The sequence below is a fragment of the Protopterus annectens genome, chromosome 4.part0 (genome assembly GCF_019279795.1).
Source record: "Protopterus annectens isolate FY-2018-M chromosome 4.part0, PAN1.0, whole genome shotgun sequence".
NCBI lineage: Eukaryota > Metazoa > Chordata > Ceratodontiformes > Protopteridae > Protopterus > Protopterus annectens.
In genome coordinates this window covers 1,946,070,979-1,946,080,048 of record NC_056733.1, presented here as the reverse complement: position 1 = coordinate 1,946,080,048, position 9,070 = coordinate 1,946,070,979, and positions in this window count along the sequence as shown.

Genomic DNA, 9,070 nt, shown 5'->3' with positions numbered 1-9,070 from the left:
GACCCGTGGCATCTGCCCATCCGCATAGCCAACAACTGCCAGACACCGTTGTGGTAGTGGGTACTACCCACACACCAGTTGAGGAGCGTGCAGGTAAGGCCACATGGCACATCAGTAGACCACTGTTGTGTATGTATCCGCATCTGTACAGGTAGATCATGCATATCTGACATGTCATATATATAGTTTGTTGCTGCATAGTAGTGATAAACAGATGTGCATATGTGGTAGTATTGTGGACATGTACTGTTGATGTGCACATGAGTAGACCTTGCAATCTTTCATATTAGGGGGACATGTGTAGGGCAGACTAAACATACACTGGCAAATGCAGATGGCCCATGCTAGTATACCCCTGCCAGGAGTAGTGTCTGCTGTAGTACACATAACAATAGGTGCAACAAACTGTCATAAGGGTGTGCACACATATGCACACACAGAGTGTATGCATCCCGGTCAGCATCTGCACACCTAACACATTCCGTGGACACTGCATGTGAATGTATAGAACATATGTCACATATCGAGCTCATGTACTGTTAATATATGCGGTGATGTGTCCCATGGCAGATCAAGGAAATGTGCATCATATCAGTAAGGGTGGGTACACTCCCCATAGCCATGCATGCGCTGACGGTTGTCAGTGTAATAGTAAAAAATAGATGAAGCAGCAAACAAGACCAGTAAAAAAGCGTTTCCGGGCAGCTCAGCAGAATGATTTGCGTGGCAATGAAATTAGCCAAATTTCTTTTATTCCACAAAAAGAAATTAAAATTGGATTCCAGACAAGTTCAAAAACAGATACTAAACACAAGCGCTTTCGCTCGGAATATTCCGAGCTTTCTCAAGTGAAACAATTCAATGCTTACAACCTCTACTTAAATAACACCTGGTAAATTGATTAATTAATTTCCATCTGCTACATTAAAAGAACCGTTCTTATTTAAATCAAAAAGACATCTAAAATTCAAATAAAATGAATAAATAAGTAAACATTCATCCAAGATCCAAGTATTAAATATTGCATTGTATGCTAAAAATCATAAAAACATCAAAATTACATGTTTTTACATATAGTTTAAAAGCCAAGTGGTTTAATGTTAAACCTCTCATCTACTATTTTGCAGAATGGTTTATAAACAATATGGTTCAAACTAATATAATTTTCCAGAATATCAATTCTTTTAAAATTCAGAACATTAAAAAATACTGAGAGATACTCTAAAAAATGTAATGACAAACAAAGGAACATGACCAAATAAAAATAGAAAATAAAAAATGGAGAATAAAATTACAAAATCCCGAGCGAACCACGGTCATAGCCTTGCCCTTCTTAATTTTAACACCGAACTAATACTTATGGTGTCATTTAGTCCAGGTGGTTTTCCTGCATCTAGTCTCAATTGCCATATGAGCTCCCTGTTTTCCAAGGTGGCCTCCCAATCCCCTCCCCTGGCGTCAGGGGTGACCTGCTCAATAGTTTGAATCATATTGTTTATAAACCATTCTGCAAAATAGTAGATGAGAGGTTTAACATTAAACCACTTGGCTTTTAAACTATATGTAAAAACATGCAATTTTGATGTTTTTATGATTTTTAGCATACAATGCAATATTTAATACTTGGATCTTGGATGAATGTTTACTTATTTATTCATTTTATTTGAATTTTAGATGTCTTTTTGATTTAAATAAGAACGGTTCTTTTAATGTCGCAGATGGAAATTAATTAATCAATTTACCAGGTGTTATTTAAGTAGAGGTTGTAAGCATTGAATTGTTTCACTTGAGAAAGCTCGGAATATTCCGAGCGAAAGCGCTTGTGTTTAGTATCTGTTTTTGAACTTGTCTGGAATCCAATTTTAATTTCTGTTTGTGGAATAAAAGAAATTTGGCAAATTTCATTGCCACGCAAATCATTCTGTTGAGCTGTCAGTGTAATAGTATTGGATTGGTCATACATAGTCCGCTGATGCTGAGAGCTGTAAACCAGACACCTGGCATTCACAAATGACATCTGTCCACATATCATCCCAGGTATGTGTTGCTGAAAAACATAGGCACTGTGAGCATTAAAGCTGACATAACTGACACAGTACTACACATTCAGCAATGGGTTGTACACCTGTGAGGTGTGGTGCACAGTACATGGCAGGGTGCAGAACAGGTGCACAGCAATACTGTGTACATGGGTGCAGTGGTATCCAAGGGAAGGGGCATCACCTAGTAACACAGCACGTGCATCACACACATGTATACTGTTGCTAGCTTTGATTGACTCTAGCTGCACTGCACGCTCTTGTGTACCATATGTTATGCATGTTGACAGATGGGTAATAGGAGGACTGTGTGTACTATCATTGTGTGACCTCACCTGTTTGTTTCTTACCAGAAAGGCTCATCCAGACTCTGCTACACTTTGCTGTGAAGGAAAGGTTAGTTTGCTTTTAATTTTTGTATTACTGTATTGCCTCTATATTTTGAATACTGTAGTTTGTTTTCTTTACCTTGTGTTTTGCTTGCATTCTGTTTTAACAGCATATTAAAACTTCAAAAGAGACCACAGCTCTCTTTGTTCTGAGTCAGGCAGAATTTTTTCCCGCCCTCCCACCCATTTAAGTTGTCTTGTTAAATACCACTGTCTTTCTAGTTGCCCGCCTCTTATGTTAATCTGACCATATATCTCATTTCTCTCTACTTTCACTGGCTTATGTGAGTAATCACAAAATCATCATTTTTGAAATCCCACCCCTTCAATTATTTAAATTTATTAGCCATCCTACAGTATTTCATAGTACCAAAATACAAAAGTGACCACCCCTTTCAATCCATCTTGCTGTTTTAAAAATAGTAACTCTCCACTAAACCTTAACTTTTTAAACAGGTAAAACTCAAGTTACCTACTTTCACATCTAACTTCTCTAGTGCACACTGCAGAGTGCATTCTTTTCAATCTTACCTTTAAGCATCCCTGTGACTAGCATTTTCTCTAATACCTGCTGGAAAGCACTAGGAAGCCTTAAACTCATACAAACACTGAACTCTCCTTATTAACAAGGAGAAATTAATAGTAGGCACTAAACAGCCTATAATTGCAAAGTACCTTGCTAAGGAAACAGCTCCTATACTTTACAAAGAAAAAAAAAGCCCCAAACCAGGCATGTCCAAGGGTCAGCTTCCGGTGATTTCTCCTGTCCACCTGGTGAATCTGGGCATACTGGGGCAATGCAGCAATTGAATCATGTACACAGACAACCCTCTCTTCCTACCACCCAACACTACAACCTGTGAGAGATGCACTTACATAGCCAAAATGGAAGCAAAGCTCTCTCCACCCAAGATTGTGCTAAACAGTCAAGAGGAGAAGGTTAACACCCACACTACACCTCAAGCAACGCATAGCCCTTCTAAACCCGCACCACCAACATCCACATATAGCAACACTAAATCCACATATGCAGAGGCCCTTAACTGTAACCTGCCCAAGCAACATAGACCTCCGAAGCTGAAATGCAAACAAACACCAATCACAACCAATGTGTCACATAGTTCACAACACCAGTGTGCCACCCAGCAAGAGCACCTAAGGCAAGACAATATACCTAACACTTTAGTCATAGGTGACTCTATAGTCCGGCACACTGATGTCCCTCTCACTAGGTTGAATAAGGAGAAAATTACAGTCAGCTGCCTGTCGGGCGCCAGGATCCGCCGCATAACACATGCACTCAAGTCACTCCACAACAAGTACAAATATGACTCTGTCATTGTCCATGTTGGAGTGAATGACTTGAGACGTACCTCCCTGGACTACATGAAAAGAGACATGGAAGAGCTCTTGGATCATGTGGCCCGGGCAGGTATGACCCTAGCCCTGAGTAGCATCCTGCCTTCGCCCAGAATGATACCACAATATAAGGATAAAATGATTGACTTCAACAATTGGCTAAGCTTATGGTGTCATTCAAAGGGGATCCAGTATCTGTCTGCCTGGGATGACATGATTGACAGACCACGATGCTTTGCCAGAGATGGCCTGCACCTGTCGCCCCTGGGATTCAGGTTACTGGCTAAGGCTCTTGCCACCCCTATAGTGCCTTTTTAAGGCAAACTTCAAAGGACAAAACCACCACAATAACAGGTACAAGCATGCAAAATCTGAAGGTAATGCTACTCAATGCTAGAAGTCTAAACCTCAAAATGCACTCTCTCGAGGCACTCCTAAAAATGGAGAACATCGATATCTGTGCAGTAACTGAGACCTGGTTCAAGGCTCCAGAGAGCACCCCTGCAATACCAGGCTACAACTCTTACCACACTTTTCGGCCACCAAACCAGGACCGAAACACTAAAGGTGGAGGAGTGTCAATATTCACCAAGGATATTCACACCACCAGGCTAGTTGGTCAACACAATGTGTCTGAAATTCTCCAAGTGCAACTAACACTAGGTAAGACTGCAATCCAAATTGTAGCTTGCTACATATCCCCCACCATACCCCAAGATTCTCACTACACCTTTCTAAACATACTGGAAAATATTAAGATGGAACCAAACACCCTAATACTGGGTGATTTTAACTACCCTGCCATTAACTGGGAAAACTACTCATGTCCCAACACCTTTGCGCAACGGTTCTTGGAATTCATAAATTCCTACACCCTGGATCAACTAATCCATAGTCCCACCAGGGGCTCCAATATCCTAGACCTGGTCATTACCAACATGGGAAATCAATGCTCCATACCTATGGTTACCCCCTCGTTAGTCAGGTCTGACCATAAGCTAATCACCCTTAACATCCACATCTCACCCCCACCCCCCAGTAAAGAAACCACCATAAAAAACTTCTCCAAAGCCAATTTCATGCTACTCAAGTCAGAAGTGACAAACTTCATGACACCCATGCAGACGGGAACTGAAAGTTCAACTGCTGAATCCTACACTAAGGCACGGTACGAGCACATACACTCGTGCATGAATCGTGCCATCCCAAATAGAACCAAAATGCTCTCATCTAAAAAAAGGAAGCCGATCTGGTGGTCCCCTGCCATAAACAAACTTTACAACAAAAGGAAGAAACTTTTGCAGAAAATAGGAAAATCCCAGGATGCAAAAAACTCCCTTACTAGCCTCAGTAAGAAACTGAGATCCCTCATAAAATCCTCCAAAGCTAGTTACGAAAATAAAATTGCCAAAGATTGCAAAGACAACCACAAAGCATTCTATAACTATGTCAAGAATCTAAATGGCAATGCTCAGATCTGCTCTGAGCTAAAACAGAATGGCATTAAATATACTGATCCAAAGGATATTGCCAATATCCTGGCAGATCGACTCAGTGCCAACTTCACCCCCATCTCACCCCCTAAATGGCCCATCTCAATACTGGAAGATTGCCAAATTCCAGTAATAACGGCCACACAGGTACAAAACGCACTCTCTAAAGCCAAGAATACACCATCCATGGGACCAGATGACATCCCGAGCTGTGTACTACATGAACTACAATATGAACTGGCACCTCACCTAAGTGTCATGTTTAATCATAGCCTCACCTCAGGTTTCATGTCCACTGAGTGGCGCAGAGCTACAGTTATCCCAATCCACAAGGGGGGATCCACCTTGGATCCCAGAAACTACCGTCCCATCAGTCTGACAAGCCTTATCTGCAAGGCCATGGAGCGTATTATCATGGAACTTATAAAGAAAGACATTGGCAACGTTCAAACACTGGACCCCACCCAGTTTGGGTTTGTGAAGGGCCGATCTTGTCTCCTGAACCTGATTGACTTCTTTAAATCAGTCTCCAGAGCCATGGACAAGGGTAAGGTGGTCCACACAGCCTATCTAGACCTTGCCAAGGCCTTTGACACCATCCCCCACTCTGGAATCATAGATAAACTTACTAAGTTGGGCATTAATCCCTATGTCACCCAATGGGTTGCTAAATGGCTTACTGATAGAACCCACACTGTAAAAGTAGCTGACTCCAAATCCAGCTCCAGACAAGTGACAAGTGGAGTACCTCAGAGTTCAGTCCTGGGGCCGCTCTTGTTTGGCATCTACTTCTCTGAAGTACAGGTCAACACTAAGAGACTCTGGCTAACAAAGTTTGCAGATGACTGCAAACTGGGAGCCATTATTGAATCCCCAAATGATGTGGATACTCTACAAAAGGGCCTTACAGAAACAGATGCTTGGTGCCAGAGCCATGGGCTTAAGCTCAATACCAAGAAATGTATTGTTATCCCCTTTGGGAAAAAACATGTATCCATGAATTACCATATAGGTGGCAGTACACTAAACACAGAAAGTGTGATAAGAGACTTAGGGACACAGGTGGACAGTGGTCTCACCTTCGATAACCACATCGCCACAACAGTCAGGAAATCCTTCTATGTGGCACACCTCATCACAAAGGGCTTTTCATCCAGAAAAAAGGAGGTCATTGTCCCACTGTACTCATCCCTCATTAGACCCATTATAGAATACAATGCCCCATTTGGTATGTACCTCTCAAGACATCTTCAACAACTGGAAAGGCCACAGAAATACCTCACTAAAAGAATCACAGGCCTAAAGCAGATGCCCTACGCTGACCGCCTTAAAAAACTCCAGCTATACTCTGTCGCATATCGTCTACTCAGAGGCGATCTCTGCTTAACATACAAGGCCATGTCAAACCCAGAGCTGTTGGACATGCTACACTTAAAGAAATCCCAATCCCTCAGAGCTACACGCTCCAGGGATCTAAACCTTGTCATCACAATAAACAAAACATCCTGGAGGGATAGGTTCCTGACCCAGAGACTCCCCAGACTCTGGAATAGATTGCCCATACATGTCAAGCAGAGTGCCTCTTTGGACCTCTTCAAGAGGAACCTTAATGATTGGATGGGAGAAAGGAAATTCACCCCAGGGATCACGTCAGTCACCCTGCTAGACAGGGGTCCAGGAAAGTAAATAATGTGGGAAGAACTAGCCAGGGAATTGTTATGGCTAGGCTTGTATAGGCCCTAGGGCTGATAGCCTAGTTCCAAACTATGAACCTATGAACCTATGAACCTCTGTGTGTGTGTGTGTGTGTGTGTGTGTGTGTGTGTGTGTGTGTGTGTGTGTGTGTGTGTGTGTGTGTGTGTGTCTGTGTGTGTGTGTTTTGGTGGGTTGTTAGTTTGTTTGTAGGGTCACTGTGGTGTAGTGTAGGGAGGTTGGTGCATGTAGGATTTGTGTGTGCATGTGTGTGTGTTTGTGTGGGTGTCCATGTATGCCCATGTGTGATTGTGAGGTTGTTCATACAGCAGTACTTCCCTTTGGGTACATGGACATGGACTGACACATGACACACCAGGAATACTTGTCATGTATATAATCACAGAACAGCTGATAGTATAGTAAGGTCTGTAGCATGGAACATGCATTGGGAGGGAAGGTAGACACCAGGTATACCCTTAATATCGCATTCGGCAGAGAGGTGACTGACAACCCACGTATGCAGCACTACAGATGCATTGGAGAATTACTAGACAACACCAGGGAGTGTATCCATATATTACAGTTGTCACATGATAGGCTGATTGAGCATTATATCTAGCATGTACTGAGCAATACACACACATGACATTCCAGTGCGTGATATTATGGAGAGAGCATAGTAGCCCCTCACATATAGGGGCTATGCTCATGATGTCCAGACATACACAGGGTGAACACTGAATGACAGCAATGAGGCCATATAAAACCACTCCACTTAGGTCAGGGAGGTAATGGAGCAACAAGTCTTGTGTTGTGATCACTTGTCTAGGCATTTAGAGGACTGATACTAAACAAAACGACCACCAGTGTAACAAAACCAAATTAATCCAAAACACTGGAACAACAGAGGAAGATACCAACCAGATTTAGTGTAAAAAAACTTCTTTACTCAAAGCTTTTGTCTCAAGGACTTCTTCAGAAATAAAAATACATACATTTACCACACTTTTTATACAAAAAACATGTCCCTCCCAAAAACACAATTGAATACCAAATCAATTAATTAATCAGTTAAGCAACAAATCAGTATTCAAGTACACATTTGTAATTTGATAGTTAACGTACAAAGGTATATAAAAATTCAACAGTTACAACTAAGCAAATATACTTACTATCTACTATCTGTTAAAAAACATTTAATATTAATGTAAAAGATAAAAAATATAATCAGAGCATCTTGAAATCAGAGACCTGGACTTAATGATAGGGTCTCTATCAAACCAACCTTGAAAAAATAGAAGGCTGGTTGTTAGATAAAAAGTTTTTAAGTTTATTTAGATGGGATATTTTATTTGAATATGTTATGTAATACATTTTTATATAGTTTTTATATAACTTGCATGTATAATATTTTGTTAATGTTGATATACATGCATTCATCTATTGTACAAGTTTTCAAATGTTTTTATATACATACATATATTTTTAAATATATTTAAATATATTTTTCTTCATATTTTTTTCTTCATATTTATATTTTTATAAACATAATATATATATATATATATATATATATATATATATATATATATATATATATATATATATATATATATATATATATATATATATATATATATATATATATATGTATATTTTGTATATCCAATATATTAACTTTTACATTAGATGTTGTTTTATGGTTGAATACTTATACATTGAATTTAAATGGACCTCCACAGGTTAATTTGATACTATTTTAATTAATTAAACACATATTTAATTAATGATGTCATAAAGGTTATAGTTTAAATTTTGGTAGCATTTCTGTGAGATGTAATAGGTCTGATGAAGCCCGCGAGGGTGAAAGCGCTAACCTGGAATACTAATAAACCTTGGTTTGTAGACTACGTGCTTGAACTTCTATTTAATATTGCAGCTGGATTCTGTGTGTGTTCCGATTGCCGTGGAGTGGTCTGGTGCTGTTTTTTATCTTTTACATTTATTGTGCGTAGTCATCAGAGCATTTGCCCTTATTTCGCTTGTTTGTTATTTTAACGTACTTTGTTACACTCGCGATAAAAGGGACATGGTT